We start from the raw sequence: 17,422 nt of genomic DNA, 5'->3' as shown, positions 1-17,422 counted from the left end.
ACCACTATTTGGCGCTCTCTGACTCCCTTCTCTGGACAACACTTACAATTGACTTTTGAGGAAAAACAAACACATTTGTAAAAATTTTGGCTTCTTGTAAGTCCTTTCTCCCTTTGTCTTTCATCTATTTTATTAAACTTATAAAGAGAAGAAACGTAAATGAATATCTTTTCAGCTTCCATTTTTTAAAAACTGCAGTTTTTATTTCACCACTTTAGTTTTTCACCCAGCTCTGGTTATTCGTTCCTCTAGCTTGTGACATAGCACGTTCACACCTTATCACACTTCTGATAGAACAGAGTGAAGTTCTGATGACCAGCACCTATTACTGGCATGGAATATTTGGCCCCGACCTCAGATGGATTTCAGATTACACTCGCACGCATATCCTCTTTGTGACAGGGTGCTATCTACTACATCACTGGCAGACGCAGCTCCTGCCTGCTGCCTGAGGAGCTGGGCTTAAGGGGACAGATCCTCACAGTGGGCAGCTACCTGGTGAATGTGCGTCTTCTCTACAGCTGAGATGTAGAGTTGTCATGGGTGAGCATTTGATACAAATGTGGTAGTTTGAAAGCCTGGGAATTCACATCTGTCACATTTAAGCAGATTGTAGGCACATTGGTTTATTCCCAAGAATTGGGTAACATTATAGTTTTTAATGATTTGTGGGTGAGTTGTTATTCTTTTAAATTCCCAAAGAATGAGAAAAATATCCAGTGGGAACACTGACGTGAGCAATAGACTGAGCAGTCACTTTCATAAGCCATCAGCCGTGGCACATCACGTTAAAAACCCCAAAGGCAGCCTAACCTTGTATGAGAAGTCTCCCAGTTAGAGATTGGCACTACCATTAAGGAAGGACCAAGTTCAAAAGAAGTCTTGGCTTAAAATGTAAGGTTTGAGGATCTTAGTATAGTGGAGGAAAGGGGGAAACAGGTAATGTTTTTTGAAAGAAAAAAAAAATTACTGCCACAAGGAATCATAGGGATTATCAAGAGTATACTAATTCAGCCATGAGGAACTGATTTTTTTTCAAGAGCTGTCACCTGAGCTAAATGAAGATGGGCTTTGACTTTTATTTAAGATTTAATAAATATCTTATTAAATAAAGTAGACTATTTCTTCCCTGAAGTAGACTATTTCTTCTTTAAACTGTGTCTTGAGTGTTTTCATTGTTTAAACTCTGGATTATGATAAATTCATCTAAAATTACTTTCTGGTGACTTCTAATATAAAGTGCCTTTCCCTCCCCTAGACATTAAAACACATTGTGCTCTTTTAACAGCTTATGTTTTTCATCTGTTGGACCATATCAACAATTGTCATGAAAGTGACCAAACAAATGGGATTTTAGGACCCAAAGAAGCTGATAGTGAGGAATAAGTATTTTAGGTCTATTCACAAAAGAGAGAGAGAGAGAGAGAGAGAGAGAGAGAGAGAGAGAGAGAGAGAGAGAAATAACAAGTTCGTTGACATTGGAGCTCCAGCCCCTTTGTTACAGGCTTGTACGTCAGCTCCCTTTTCTGCTTAGTCATTGCTTTAACTCCCACTCTGAGATTAATTGCATGACCCTTGGAGATGAATGATCTTCCACTTAATCTTAGCCAATACAATCTGGACAACCTCAGGGTTGGTGAGGCTCCTCTTGGGTGGTTTTCATTTGTTTTAAGAACATTAAAGCATCTCATAAATCTATATTTATTATATTGGTGAGTAATCTACTATAATTAAATATGAAATGCTGAAGACAATGTTAAGGTAACATTGGGGTCACAAACCTCTTTTTATGGTGGTTGAATGGCTGCAAAGATACTCTGGAATTTGCTTTTGTCTTTATGTCTGCATCTGCTTAACATTACAAAGCATCCAACAGCATATCATTTTCAGATGGCCACTTTATAAGTGTTTTAAAATAATAGTGATTGTTTGATGATAAATATAAAATGCTTATAATAAAACAATTTAAGATGAATCTTAGAATATGGCTAACAATACCCTTATTCAATATAATATGTCCTTACTCACCAGTATTAGAATATTTGGTGAACCAGTCTTAAAGGATCCAGTCTTTAGTAATAGGCTTGATACTAGATCTATTCTTACTAGTTTTTAGACTGAGACCAGCATTGAGATGCAGAAATCAGGCTGAGTAATAAAAAATCAATCAATCAATCAATCAATCAATCAATCTGCTATAAATCCATGAATTTGGAATCTGTGATTCAGAAGGTGCTATAAGTGCTAAAATTGATGTTTGCAATATTATCAGGGAGAAAAGGAATTAAGTAAGTTGATATTGAAACAAACAGTTGTTTTTAGAAGTACTTAAATTATGAAAAAGTATAAAGTTTTCCAGCACTTTATATCACTTATGGAAAAAAAAATCAATGTTACCAGGCAATATTATTTGATAACTGAAGCAGTCACCTAACCAAAATCCACTTGACAGCAATAGATTGTCCACATGCAATTGAAGAAAGTAACGCAATCACATGCCTTTCAAACATATTCCGTAATTTACATTAGCAAAGCTCTGACTTCTTTGGATTTTCTGTGTTTTCAATATTTAGCAAGATACATTCCCCCAGCCCCACCCCAACAAAAACTAAATACTGTGCTTTGGGACTTTATCTTCATACAGGAACTCTATTTTCAAAGTTAGACAAATAAACAAAACAAATGATAAGAGACACTGAGGGTGAAATATAGGGATAAAACTACAAATCAATAAATAATTCTGTACTGGGAAAATGCATATGTTAGAGGACAAATGAATTACAGAATGCAATGAAAACAATGAGATGAGCATTGAGTGTTTTCAGTAAGCTGTAGAAATCACTTCTTTTCGTATTAAAGTGTGCTATAAAATCTATTACTTAGAAAGTTTAAAATTGAATCAATTTTCATGCATTTGTGTCTAAAGTCAGGGATACAAATGAAAGACATTTAAGAGTTCCTCACTTCTACAATTCCATAGCTAGTTTAAAGAGTTAAGATAAAGCTGCCCAAGGGTAGAAAGCTTTTCCATAAATCTAAACAATATTTCTCCCAGACACCCTGCAAAACTGGCTTAGGAAAATTTTACTGAGTACTTCAAATGGAAATCGACTGTATAGCTGAGAATGAATGCAAATAGATCATAAAATAAAATTTGTTTAAAAAAATGTGTTCGTGGCTGTGTTTCCAGTTCTCTGACTCCATATGTATTATTTTTAATTACGGTGTAACATACACATACTTAATCTTTGATGAAAATGTAGTAAGTCTAGTTCCATTCTAGTGGACCTAGAGAATATGGTGGCAGTGAGGTCAACTTGAAAAGCTGTGGTTCTAATCTTCCCATAAGACAACAGCAGCAAAGTAAAATCCAGGATAGCAATTTCATAGTGTATCTATTACCCTGATTTTTTAACATCCCATATTTCTTTTTTTTATCTTCACACCTCTTGGTCTTTTCCTGATGGCAGCATATCCACTATTCCAAAACGAGGCTAAATAAAGTGTTTGTAAAAACACACAGGCAATGCCAAAATGACAACCACTAATTTGTTATTTCCATTAGAACATCCTTGAATTTGGAAAAAAAAATTAATTATGTTTCAAGTGCTTTAGAAGGTTAGTAGGCTAATAGACTGCGAGTAGGTTTAACCACATCTTAATTCTAAAAATCTGTATATAATTTAAAGGAAATATGTCCATGTGTTTCTGAGTAACTTGCCATTAAGCTTATTTTGTGAGCTCAATTTCATGTCTGAAAAAATATTTAAAAGCCTCTTTAAATTTTTAAGCCTTTGCTAAGAGCAAGGTATCACACACATACACATACACACACATACACACACACACCATTAAAATAGGCTGGTCTTTGACAGCCCAAAACTAACGGCTGTGAATAGGTATCTAATCATTCTACTACTGCAGGAAACCAATGCTTCCATCGTTTTGCAAACAAGTAGCTTCTTGCCCTCTATTTGCCAACTTGGATGAGCCTGCTATGCATTTATAATGTTAGCCTAAAACTCTTCTTCTGTTAACAGTTTCCCTTGTTTCTAAAGTTAAGCTACTATATTCTAGGAGGAATCTTGCACTATTGCCTTAGCTTCAATCTCCCGTGCCTTTAGCAGATGTCTACAGCAATTGAGAGCAGCATGTGATTTTTCCATACAGTCGTGAGTTCCCAAAGAACAAACCAAAAGCCATGCTGCATCTGCTGTATTCACACATGCACATTGTGTTCTCTCTTGGAACTCTATCCACTTACAGCTTGCTTCAGGCTGGGAAACCTCCTGGGGACGGAAATTTGCTCCATGTCTGGCATATCCACTGACTCACATGACACTTAGGAGACCATATATACAATACGACATAAATTGAGTGGAAATTTTGAACCTTTGAAAGACGTTTTTTTTTTTTTAGTGAATTCCATTTTATGTCTTCAATGTTATTTTATAGTAGTTGGGTGGGGTATTAGTTTTCATGACCTTTTAAAAAGCCAAACAAGGATATTTATTAGGATCCATATTTAAACACAACCCTGTGAAAATTACATAAAGCACTTAGAGCCTGGAGGTCACTGACTCTATTGACTGACCGTGCGTTTGTTTAGACAGAATGATGCCGCTAACATAACCATTTACTGCATTTGAATACGATGTTGGCAATTTGTGAAAACCATTTGGCTTTGAAACATCCCTGTGATTTGAGGCGAAAGGGGAATCATTGGCCAATTTGTTCATAAGTTCAAGTTTGTTCTTTGAACAACAGAATGGTTGTAAAACAGAAAGAAAGACTTAACTGATTTGGTGGTAGAAATAGAACATTCTCAGTTTTATCAGCAACAACAATGACAATAATAAGAAATGATGGCTAATGCCAACCACATGTGTGGTGGGTATCATTAGAAAAGGTCAGACAGATAGAAATAAATGGACATCTTAAACATGTGACAGACGTGCTAAAAGAGAAAGCATGGAAAGAAGGTTGGATTAATAGACAAAAGACCCAGGTTCTAGTCCTGATTCACTTATTTACTAGTTAACACTCCTAAGGTAGTTATAAACTTTTTTCAGCCTTAGTTATTTGAAATCTCATTGGACTTGGAGTCAGGTATCTAGGAGGAATTTTGAGTTCTGTGTCTGCTATTTATTTGTGTGATTTAAATCAACTGTTCACACTCAATGCCTCAATTTCCTCATTTTTAAAATGGAGTTGATAACAACAATGTGAAGATGCCCAGAATGTTTAAAGGGCCACATGAGATAAATATGCAAATTGTTAAGCTTTAGACAAATCATATTATTAAATCACAGCCCAATTGGAAAGAATCTATGTCAATGGACATGGTTATGGCGTTTCAGTAAGGACATACAACCCGAGCAATTATTTTCCTGTCTCTTGGCTGTTTGTAAGATGATTTGAAGTCCACTGTAATGCCCTTGGGAAACCATTTTTACTTCTTCAATAACTAGAAGACTCATCTCTATTTTAATCATCTTATCAGCTTCCCAGAATAATATAACTAGGTAACTAAACTACGGTGTCCTAATTCCTTAGTATGCAGAGGTGAATAAATTCCCTTCCAGTTATATTATTTGGTGGAAATCCATAGAATATTAGGATTTAAATCAACTCAGAATTTGAATATTATTTTTAAAAATTTTCTGATTATAAAAGCTGTACATGTTAAACAATTTGGTTTCAGACTGTGAGACCAATAGTTTATGGCACATTAATGATTCATAAACCTCCTTTCTAGAGAAATATAGGCTTGTGAAACAGGCATTTTAGTTTAAAGGGATAGAGTTTCATAGCAATCCAATTTTTAATATGATGGATTAAAAATACTTTTATGTTTCCTATGAAGCTGTGGGTATTTGCAGTTAGAAAATTCTGGATCACATGTTGGTAGTTTTATTCTTTTCATTATTCCAAATACATAGATTCAAGTCCTTTGGGTCTTAAATGAACTTTTTTTTTTAAATTTAGTATTGCACACACATTTTTAGTTAAGCAATAAACATCTGTCATCTGCCATTTATTAATATTAATTATAAATGGTCAGTGGCCCATGGGATCCAAGTACAGCAGCTGAGATTTTTCTAAATCTGACCTCCTTAGAGTTTATATAAAAAGTATTCAGAGGAGTTCTCCAAAGCTCCTAGCCAACTTAAGGCTGGTTTGCAACCTAGTGTTTTAGATTATGCATTTGGCAGTCAACACAGGAGATATGAATGAACGAAATCCTGAAAAAGGTACCGTGCCAGGGGATTAGGGGTGACAAAGAAGCAAAGATGGTGTTCAAAATGATGTGGTGCCATGCATTCAACATTAAACAAGATAAAGGCTATGTGTACAGTGCATATGTTAGGGATGTTACACAATTTCAGTTCCTCTTCCATAGGGTTGCTTTAGACGGCCATGTGCATGGAATTGACATTTCCATAAATTAGTATAAGTGAATACAAGTTTGAGGAGAAAACCAAGAAACAAACAAATACAAAGCCCAGCATGTTCATGTATTCCAAGAGAGCTAGTGTTCATAGCTCCTTAGTTCCTGTCACCATGAACATCCTACAGCAACAGCATGATACACACTACGACATCTGACACAACTTCTGTATGATTCCCTGGGGTGCACACTGATACATTTTTCCCTTCAGGGATTCAAGACATTTTCATAGGAAAAATGTCGTGCTTTAGTATAGTCAAATGTCCATAGTAGTTTCAAGTTCAGCTTTTACCTGAATCTAATTGGAAAACATAAAAGAGATTTTATAAACCATGTTCTTTAATGGTTTCAGATAGAGCACTCTAGCACAGGGTTATTGGTTGGTGAGCCCTTGCTTCAATACAAGCACTTCTATGTTTTTAAACTATTTTAAATTATGGTAAAATTCACACAACATAAAACTGACCATTTTAACCATGTTCAAGTGCACAGATCAGTGGAATTAAGCACATTCACACTGTGATGAAAACATCTCCACCGTTCATCTCCAGAAATCTTTTCATCTTGTGAAACTAAACCTCTGGACCTTTTAAATAAAATTCTCCATTCCCACATTCCCCTGGTTCCTGGAAACTATCATTCTACTTTGAATCTATGAATTGTCTATAATACTATCATTCTCTATGAATTTGACCACTCTAGGTATCTCATACAAGTGGAATCATACAGTATTTGTCTTTTTGTAACTGGCTTACCTCAGCATCATATTTTCAAGTTTTATTCATGTTGTAGCATGTGACAGAATTTCCATCCTTTTTAAGGTTGAATACTATTCCTTTGTGTGTGTGTGTGTGTGTGTGTGTGTGTGTGTGTGTGTCACATTTTGTTTATCCATTCACCTGGATAAACAAATGCCGTTGATGGACATTTGGGTTGCTTCTGCCTTTTGGTTACTGTCAATAATGCTGCTCTGAACATGGGTGTACACATATCTCTTTGTGACCCTGCTTTCAATTATTTTGGCTATATAACTAGATGTGGAATTGGTGGATCATATGGTAATTCTATTTTTAACTTTTTGTAGAACCACCATGCTGTTTTCCATACTGGCTCTACCATTTTACATTCCCACCAACAGTGCACAAAGGTTCCAATTTCTCCACATCCTCCCCAACAACATGCACTTCTATTTTTATCTATTTTATATATTGGGCCCTGCATAAGATTTCAATAAAGCAGAGGGTTCTGTTATTAAAGCCCATTTTAAAATGACTTCTCTCATCCAATCTTCTCATCTTGTAAGCATCTGTAGATAGCCCAGCAATATATTACCAGAAGCAAAGCAAGACTCAGTAAAATGCCCATTGAAAAGGCTGCTTTTCTCCTCATAGGAAACCTCTTGCTTGCCTCTTCATTACTTTGTGTGTGTGTATGTGTGTGCCCCTTCCTAGACCACCTTACCAGGTAGAACTCTCTTAGCCTAAGGCTCAAATCTGCTTTCCAGAATACCTGTCCCTAAACCTCTCCAGGTGGTGAGAAGAAATTCACTAAGAAAGATCTATTTCATTGAATGGAGACTGTCTCTTTTCCATTGCGGCATTTAAGGATAGCTGCTGTAGGTGGCTCCCTTTCCCTTTGATGTTTAAAAATAGGGTTGATAAGAAGTGATTCAAAAAAGGAAGAGTAGGTAATATCAGTGCAGTGATACGTTATTAAATATCTGTATAGCTCCACAAATCGGGTTAATAACATCAACATGGTTCTTAATGGAAAGCAGTAAAACAATACTACAGAAAATATTGTGTGCATAAGTCAGCATGCTATAGTGGGAACGGCAATGCATCAGGATTGGGACAAGGTCACTTGGACAAAGATGAAAATCTCTTTAGGCGTTGGTGTTATTGATTGCCAAAAAAGGATGAATGAACTATGCATCTCTATGATCTCTTTTGACTGTCAGTTTTGATGTTTCATGTGTTGCTATTACTATACAAGAGAAATAAGATTAGTCCTAACACACATCTCCTTTTAATTATATCAGTAGAGGCAGAAATGACTTTCTGAGAGATTCAGGGCAAGATAGCTTATATATATCTGGATCATCACACGTACACACAGACACATTCACACCGGTGTACCTAGCACTACGCTTAGCATACAAGTGCTACTCAATAAAGGTTTGTTGAGTGAACACCCACACATATAAGATTATGTTTTTAAAAAATCAGCAACCCCAAAGGAAAAGCTGTGATTATTTAAAAGATAGGAAAATCCACTATAAACATCATCAAATAAATAACAGAGTAAGAAAAATATTTGCTATGCGCATGACTAAAGGTTAATATACTTCCTATACAAAGAGTTCCTATAACTGATTCAGAAACAAAATTACTCAATAGAAAAATGGGCAAAACATATAAATAGGTATCTTGTAGAAATCCAAGTACATGATTAGCCTTACCAGCAGTCAGAAAAATGTCAATAATAAAACAATAGGATACTATTGTTAATCCAACAATTGGGCAAGAATTTAAAAAACTGGATAAAATCCAGTTTGGGCAAATATATAAGAAAACAGACATTTCTGATACACTGCAAACATGAACTGCTAAAACCGTTTTGAAAACTAATCTGGCAGAAAACATTACTATTTAAAATGTGTACATCCTTTCATCCATCCACCCAATGTTTGGGACTCCATTTTATGTTAGATCTCACAATTATTGAATGCTTGCCACATGTCAGACATAAATCTAAGAGTTTTATATACACTCATTAACCCCTCACAACATAATTCCTCGCTATAACTCAGGGTGTTACTGTTGTCATCCCCATTTTACAGATGAGGAGAACAGGGTATACAAAGGTGAAGTAATTTTCTTAAGTCACAGATCTGGTTTAAAGCACAATTGTGATTTGTAAACAGGTATTGTGGCTCCAGGGCCTGTATTCGAAAGTGAGTCCATCATCTCGTTCACATCACAGAGATGATTATTATAGTAGTAAGAGCAAAAACTAGGAAATAATGTTACTATACATGTATACCATTATGGTATATTGTATAGATACTGCTGTGGTATCTATACATATCACAGCATGTATACTATTATTGATATTTAAAAATATTGCTTTTGTGAAAACTAAACAAAGAAATAACTAACAGCTAATCCAGAGTTGAACCGAGATGGTTCTACCTTCCACAAGTTCAGTCACATTTTTACTTCACTAAACTGACACGGTAAGTAATAAACATTATATTTTCAAGACTGTGAACACGAAAAGGAAACAACCATTCTCTGAGCAGATAATTCTTTGAAAATTGAGGAAACCTGCATGCAGGAAACCTGAGGGAGGAAAGAAGAAGGCGGGATGTGAGGCGGGGGGAGGGGCACCGAGGGCATAAAACATGATATAGGAAACCAAAGGACTGAGGAAGAGAAATTAAATATAAAAACTCCCTACTCCTTCTCCTACACATTTTAAAACAAAATTTGACAGACTGAATAAGTGTGAATCCACTATAGGTCTGCCCATGAAACACTTTAGTAAACTGTCTCTTAGCTATTGAAACAAATCAAATTTGAAATAAAACCAAATTCCTTTATAATTTTGGTGCTGCATGGAAAGCAGATGTCTACAGTGCATACTTTATATGCTGAGGGACATTTCACGATCATACATCCACATTCCATAAAAATTATTAGCTGTCTAATTAGCATTCCACTAATTACATTCTGGAAAACCAGGTTTTATTTCTGTCGATTAGGGTAATAAGGCTGCAATTTGTTACATATTAACTGCTGATCCTAAGTAGGCATACATTTCTAACTCTATCTTATTTTTGAAATTAGCAATTATTTACATTTCCCAAGTGTGAGTTTAGTGTGTTGATATTTCTTTCCTTGCCTAAAATGTGATGTTTTTCAAAACAGGGAACAATAAGTGGCACTGTGCTTCTACACATTAGATTTCATGTAATGCAAAAGTAAAATGAGTATCTCAATTAAAATGGACATATTTTGCATTGAGATATAAAATGCAATTGGGCTCTGTTCAGAAACGCTTTCTAAATCTGATCCTCTGCAAAAATAGGAAAAGCAGGCTTTTCCAGCAGAAATAACAAATAAACAAAACAACCATTTACAAGCCAAAATTCTCAATTATGGCAGCGTGGGCTCTCAGAGGCTAGAGTTATGACCCGGTAGTGTATACACAGTATAAACACAGGAGTTCAGTAATTAGCTTTGAGTTAATTTTAAAGTTCCAGTGGCCTTGTGCATAATCAAGCAAAAGGTCGTTACCCACACTGGTACATTTCACACAGAACACTCCGCAGCTAGCAATGGAAATGGACATGGCTTTACTTAAGCTTGCACAAATCAACCCCAGAAACCACTCATGTGAGTAATGGATCCTTTCCCTATTCAATTTCAGACCCATTTTACTCACATAAAAATGTTTCTAGCAAACCAGAGAATCAGAAAAAAAAATTTAAATATTATTAGCATTATATGCTGGACATGTTTCTAGTCTAAAATAGATGGAGAAAAACTTTGGTTCCTCTTCCTTACTTAATTTTTCCCCACAAATAATATGGGACTGGGATTCCCCTACAGAAGAGTATAAGCTCCTAGATTTTGTAAATTTTGAATTTTTTTTTTTTGGAAGGAGGTCACTTGCATCTGTTGTTTTTGTTAGCCTAGCTAGCATCCCTGTTTCCACATAGAACTGCCGCTCAAAATGGTCCCCATGTTCCTTTGCTTCAACAATGGGCGTGAGACTTAGGTGGACCAATCACAGCGCTCCAGTCTCCCTGTCTCAGTGATTGGTTCAAGGACTGGCCATGTGACCCAAGCAGGGTCAATGTGAGTCCATTCATGAGATTGAGTGAATGGACACTGAAAGAGAAAACTATCCTTTTGGATTGAAAGCAATGTGAATACAGACGTAGGGCTGCCATCTCCCCACCCTTACACCCTTCCCTGAGCCCTGAGTAGAGAAAGTCTCTCTGCAGCAGGGGAGAACAAGGTCAACAAACAATGAGAAACGGAGGTAGGATGAGTTGAAATTGTGAGAAAGAGCCAAGTAATATTATATGAGCACTTAGAGCAAGCTTTGCTGAAAGCCAATAGTTTTCCTTTTGCTTCAGGTAATTTGAAATTTGTCATTTGCAACTAAAATGTCCTGATGAACACAAAGGGGATAACTGTGAGCTTTGTGAAAAAAGACTATCAATGGAGGATAAATATTAATATATTGTTTTTCTGTTCAAGCAATAATCACATATATTTAAAAATAATGTTTTTGGAGAAACAGAAAGAAAAAAAATTATAGAAAAGCATTTCCAATTTAGGACATGGAAAATGGCATGCCTTAAATGAAAAGCAAAAGGGACTGGACTAATGATGAAATGGAAAGAGAAATACATGTGGGAAAACAGCAGAAACATACTGAATGAAGAGGTTTTGAAGAATTTGTCATTTACACCCATTTTGTCCGTGTTAATAATAATAGTCTACTGGTGCCAGAGACACTGTGCTAGAAACTTTATGTTTGAATTTGTTCATCAGTAAAAAAATATATATCTCACTCGATTTGGGGTCTGCTTGGACAGCAGTGCATACAAATTAAACAATTTGAGTAGTGCATTCCCATTCATGATGCTAAAAATGATAGAGTTTTAATGCAAACAAGTTTGAAAATGTTTCTGTTTCAATGATGTTACAGAATTAATTGTAACCTGGTTGTATTTGTTTAGTCACACCTCTTGGGAGGCCTAAGGACGAGGTATCCAGTGCTTTCGGCCAAGCTGAAACGATCTACAAAGTTAGTCTGTAACGCTTCTATGAAGAAGTTGTTGGAGTAGATAAAAGGATTGAACAAGATAATGATCTATGGAAAGAATAATTCTTTTGTGCCTTCAAATGTGGGGTTTCTCCTCTGCCAAAGAGGTTTCAGCAACACCAGCAGTTTCAAGGAGTGACTGTGTTAGGGAGGTGGGAAAGAGGACAGGAGCATGAAAGGAGGAAGTGTCTTTTTGCTGGAGAAATGTTTACTTTGTAATTAGCAAAGGACAAGAAGGCCCTTTTGGAAACTATACTTGGGGGTCCAAAATTTAAATTTATGCTGATGCTCTCCCAGTCTCTCTCTAGGGAACCCTCCTAATTGGCAGGGATCTCAGTTGGCTAGAACAGGCTGCAAATGAAGCCAAGGTCTTGGGGTCATTTCTCCAAAGGGCCTGTTAACTCAGCTCTGTTCCACAGCCACAAGCTGTATCTTTAACCCTACTTAGCCATCTTGCAAACACATATTAGCAGATCAACATGGTGGCCACAGAAAAAATACAATATTCACCTTGAGACCAAAACAAAAAGTATGCAGAGATATTTCATTTTGCCAGAATAAAGAAATGCCTTTGTAAACGTGTTAGCAAACTCTAATGAAGACTGCAGCTACTGATGGAGCAAACCCCAAAGGCAAAAACTGTCTGTACAGGTATGTGTTACTAGTGATCTGATCATCAATGCTCATCACCTTGAGGACCGACAGAAACAATGATGCTAACATCTAAAATACAAGATTCATGGTGGCAGGGACTCTCGTGGGTTTTGTTTGTTTCTTTTGTTCATTTTCTACCTTTAGAATGTAAGAGTGTCTAGAACATAACTGGTGCTTTAATAAATATTTGTTAAGTGTATGAAGTTATCTTGGCCTGGCCTTTTATTTATTCTTCCTATTCTGCCCTTTACAAATTGAAAAGTACAATAGAAATAATCTCTTGCACAGCATCTCCTGTGTAACCACTGAGTGTATTTTTACAAAGAAACAGTACCTTGGATAGTAAGAGAATGTTGAACAATGAGCAGTCCTACTCATCTAACTGCAAACAAGAGAAGAGACCTCTGTGGTAGATTGCCAAAAATGGTTACAATTCTCTAATCGTCTCTGGTCTCTGGGTATCAACGGCCACCTTGCAAAGTAACTTTGTGGCTCCTCCCACCAGGAGGTGTGACCTATTTCTTCCAAAGTAACTTTGTGGCTCCTCCCACCAGGAGGTGTGCCCTATTTCTTCAACTCTTGAATCATAGAACTGGCCTTGTGACTGACACAGGCTAAGAGAAGGCTAGTTCTGAGCCTTGCCTCAAGAGAAAACTGCTTCTTTTCTCCCTCTTGAAACTTGTAGAACCCCTACCTACCTTGATAAATTAGCACAATGCCCTCAGTGCTCAGCCAGCCAACTGCATGAGAGAGCCCAGCCGGAATTGCACAATGGATCTCAGTCCAAATTGCTCATTCACATTTATGATTATTGTTGTTGTTTTGGATTCTATGTTTTGGAATTATTTGTTATGTAACAACAGCTAACTAAAACAACTTTAATCTCATGCACAGGATGTAAACAATGGCAAAATCATTGTTTGCTGAGGGGCTGAAAAATGCTCTGTATGATATAGCTACTACTCTATTCAATAACCTGATCCACGTGTGTTATGTTCAACACACCAATGGGTTGAAAAGCATTAGAGATTTATAAACTTCACTAAAAAGAAATCTGAGAAAATTTAGGCATTTGTCTGGATAATTTATTATAAAAATGGTTTTAGAATAGGGATGCCAGGTACACATCAACACAGCAGAGAAGCCTAAAGATGATTATTCTATCAGTATAGCAAGGAGGGGCCTCATGGGTTATAGCAGCACTTCAGTATTTCCAACCATGAATTTTGACCAGCATGAATAATGTCCCTCAAATCATAAAGAACCTGCAAAAACGAAGTAATGAGAATTTGGTATTAATTTTAAACAGGTAACTGCTGGTTGAATTATAAAAAATACATGGTATAGTTCCTAGAATTGCAAGGCATGAAATAAAAGGCTTCATATTTTCTGTGGAGCTTTTTCTTTAAGGTTGAAAAGTTTAAGAACATACAATGGGATTGTAAAATGTTTAAAAGGCAAGAAACCTAGCTACTGTCAATTTGTTATTTTCAACATCTACCCAGGTGCTGGCTGCAATCTTTCTGCTCTGTTATTACAGAGGCAGGTAAACTGTATATAGGTAGGATCTTGGTGTGGTCTTTAACCTACAAACCTAGGCAACAGAGAAGCCTCACCAAGATCCCGTCATCGTAAAGTCAATGTCAGAGGAAACAGTAAGAGAGGTTGCAGAGGCTGTACCATTCTTTCAGCTATATGGATAATAAAGTCTCTACTGAGTTTCTACTGAGTTTGCAAGCTGAGTTTCTACTGAGTTTGCAAGCTGAGTTTCTACTGAGTTTCTACTGAGTTTGCAAGCTGATGCTTCATGGATTAAACCGTGGTTGTAGGAAAGAAACAAAAAGGAGTAAGAGTTGAGTAATCCAGCTAAGGAGAAAAACTACAATCAAATAAAGTCAGGGAATAGGACATAAGGAAACATGACCAAAAAGGATCGGAAGACGAACCATGTTTTTTTATGGGGGTCTTCAGAGATTAGTAGTGCCTACATCCTTCAAAAATAGTAGTATGCCTGTATTAATATGAAAAGCCTACCACTTAAATTAGGTTGTAGTGCATATAAACTGTAATCTTTTCGATCAGTAATGACTGTACTCCAGGTCTGGTCCTGGTACCTATAAAATTTAGAGAGATAAAATTTTGATTTTTGTATAAAGTTGAACCATATGCAACTGCTAATATTTGGCCATTTGTGATCTATACAAATGGCAGTTTCATATGGTTCAACATAATAGGAGAGTATTAAAAAACAAAGATAGCTGTAATAATTAGTCTTGGTGAAAAGAAAGGTAAACAGTGATTAAACAACTGGCAGTCTTCTCCATTGAGGACATTAAATGAAAAATTGGGCTTAGCATTTAAGAGGATATTATATTAGGGAAATGTCACTCTGAGAACAAAAGGTGTTATTTACTGCAACGAACTACCATTCTTGGAGGTTTTAGCATAACTGAATGTTTTCGTGTGGTAATGAAATATTTTAAATTAAAAGAACATTAATTTTAACAAAATTGATTATTACTTTACATTGATTGGTGAGCAAAATTTCCCCTCTGTGCCACCATCTTGTCCTTGTTACCAAGCTTTGCACCAGGTGGCAACACGTTCTCCCCAGAATCTGAACAACCAACCCATTTGGGGAGGAAATGTCTAGACTCCAAGAAGGGGTAACTAAGAGACTGTTGAGTTTATAGCAGGGTGTCTCATCCTTGGCATAAGCAGATAATTTGTGTTGTGTGGGCCTGGCCTGTGAGCTGTAGGATATTTAGCATCCTCCCTGGTCTCTGTCCATTAGATGCCTATAGCATTCTCCTCCCTTAAGTTGTGATAATCAGAAATGTCCCCTGGACCAATGATCAAAATCATACCCACTGAGAACCACAGTCTCTAATGCCATAATTATCTCAGTTCTATACTTTGTTGTATTTTCTCTGACCTCTGTCGGAGTGCTAGTCTCCTGTCCGGTGGAGGGAGAGAGAAGAAAGCTCCCATGCTTCAGTGCTCATACAGGGTGAGTGTCTGCAGGCCAGCTGGTCCTCCTCCACGGAGTGAAGGTGGGGACAGGACAGCATCTACACACTCTCAGCCAGTTGGCATCCTACAATTTTGAGCTAATGAATCCATCTATTTGGATTTTGAGAACTGTTCAGGAAATATTGGCGAAATGTTTTGTTTTGAATTTGAACGAATATTTAATATAAACCCTTCCTGTAGAAAACTCAACTATTTATTCATCAGTGGAATTGTGGTTATAAAGATTTTAAGAAGCAAACTAAAAACAGAGGAGAAAACCTAGGAACCAAGCAGACTCTTTTTTTTAAAAAACTGATTTTGCTGTAACTTTAAATATAGAGCTCGTGACAAACATAATGCATATTTATAATATTGGTATTTGAAAGTATGAGTAATAACAATTTAGAAGTTAACATATAACACTTTTCCTTTATGCAAAACCTACTTACTAGACTTTTACTACTTTAAATTTAGTTTTGGGAAGACACACAAGGCAACCTACAGTGTGGTCAAATATTGCAGTAATTCCCAGACATGTTTCTTCCCTGGAAATACCTCTAGACATTTTATTTATTTACGTTTTAATGGATTTCTTTTATCTTTCTCTGCTGGGAGGGATGCTATTTCTTCTTGACACCAAGAAATTAGACCCTACCCCATTTCTCTGTGACTGTTCTCTTTCCTAGATCATGCTGCATGTAATTAATTAGTATGTGCTTCATGCAATTAGCCAAGGAACAGAATGCCTTTAATTCTTTGTGAATGGCCTTAAAACCCAATATCTGTAAGTAATTCTCTTCACTTAATTAAATGAATGGACAGCGAATGAGCAACATATTTGGTGAACCTCCTTCCTCTTCCCCCACTCCACACAAAAACCACCTTTTTACATTAAATGCAGACACATACATATTTCCCTGTCCTATTTCATCCTCTTTATCTAAGATGGTTACACCTCGTATATCAAGAGTCAATAAATATAAATTGACAACCATTGCAAGTGCATTTTCTCCTTGTTTACATCTATTTCAATATACTGTCTTAATGCATATGTGAGTACTACATATGGTAGCCTTTATAATCTCTTAAATATGTTTTTATGTCTTTGAAATTTTAGATACATAATTCAATTGAGAGAGGGTCAGGCTAGAAACTATTGCAACGGTAATAACTTCACATTAAAGCTAGTAACTGATGGAGAAGTTAACAATTATTAAAGGTAGCATGTCAGGTAAAGAGAAATAACTTAAGTGGTGTAAACAAATAGCATATCAGGTAAAAAATTCAGATTTGGCGCTATATCAATTACATTTTACAGACTCTTTACACTGACTACCCTAAGTATGAGAAGAACGTTAGTAAAGAAAAATGTGTGTGTGTGTGTGTGTGTAAAATCAGCAACCAATTTTTCCAACATACGTATATATTATTAAAAAGCATCTCACAACCAGAATAATTTGC

At 36.3% G+C, this 17,422-nt stretch overlaps 1 protein-coding gene across 1 annotated transcript in view; it reads right to left on the bottom strand.

Annotated features, from left to right (window-relative positions):
• The window catches only part of RSPO3 (R-spondin 3), a 78,719-nt gene that overhangs the window by 19,670 nt on the left and 41,627 nt on the right, over window positions 1-17,422 (bottom strand). The gene's annotated exons all lie outside the window — the stretch shown is intronic.

Source organism: Hipposideros armiger, unplaced genomic scaffold, assembly GCF_001890085.2.
Source record: "Hipposideros armiger isolate ML-2016 unplaced genomic scaffold, ASM189008v1 scaffold_340, whole genome shotgun sequence".
Lineage (NCBI taxonomy): Eukaryota > Metazoa > Chordata > Mammalia > Chiroptera > Hipposideridae > Hipposideros > Hipposideros armiger.
The sequence above is the reverse complement of the archived record's forward strand: the minus strand, read 5'-3'. Positions and strand labels throughout refer to the sequence as shown.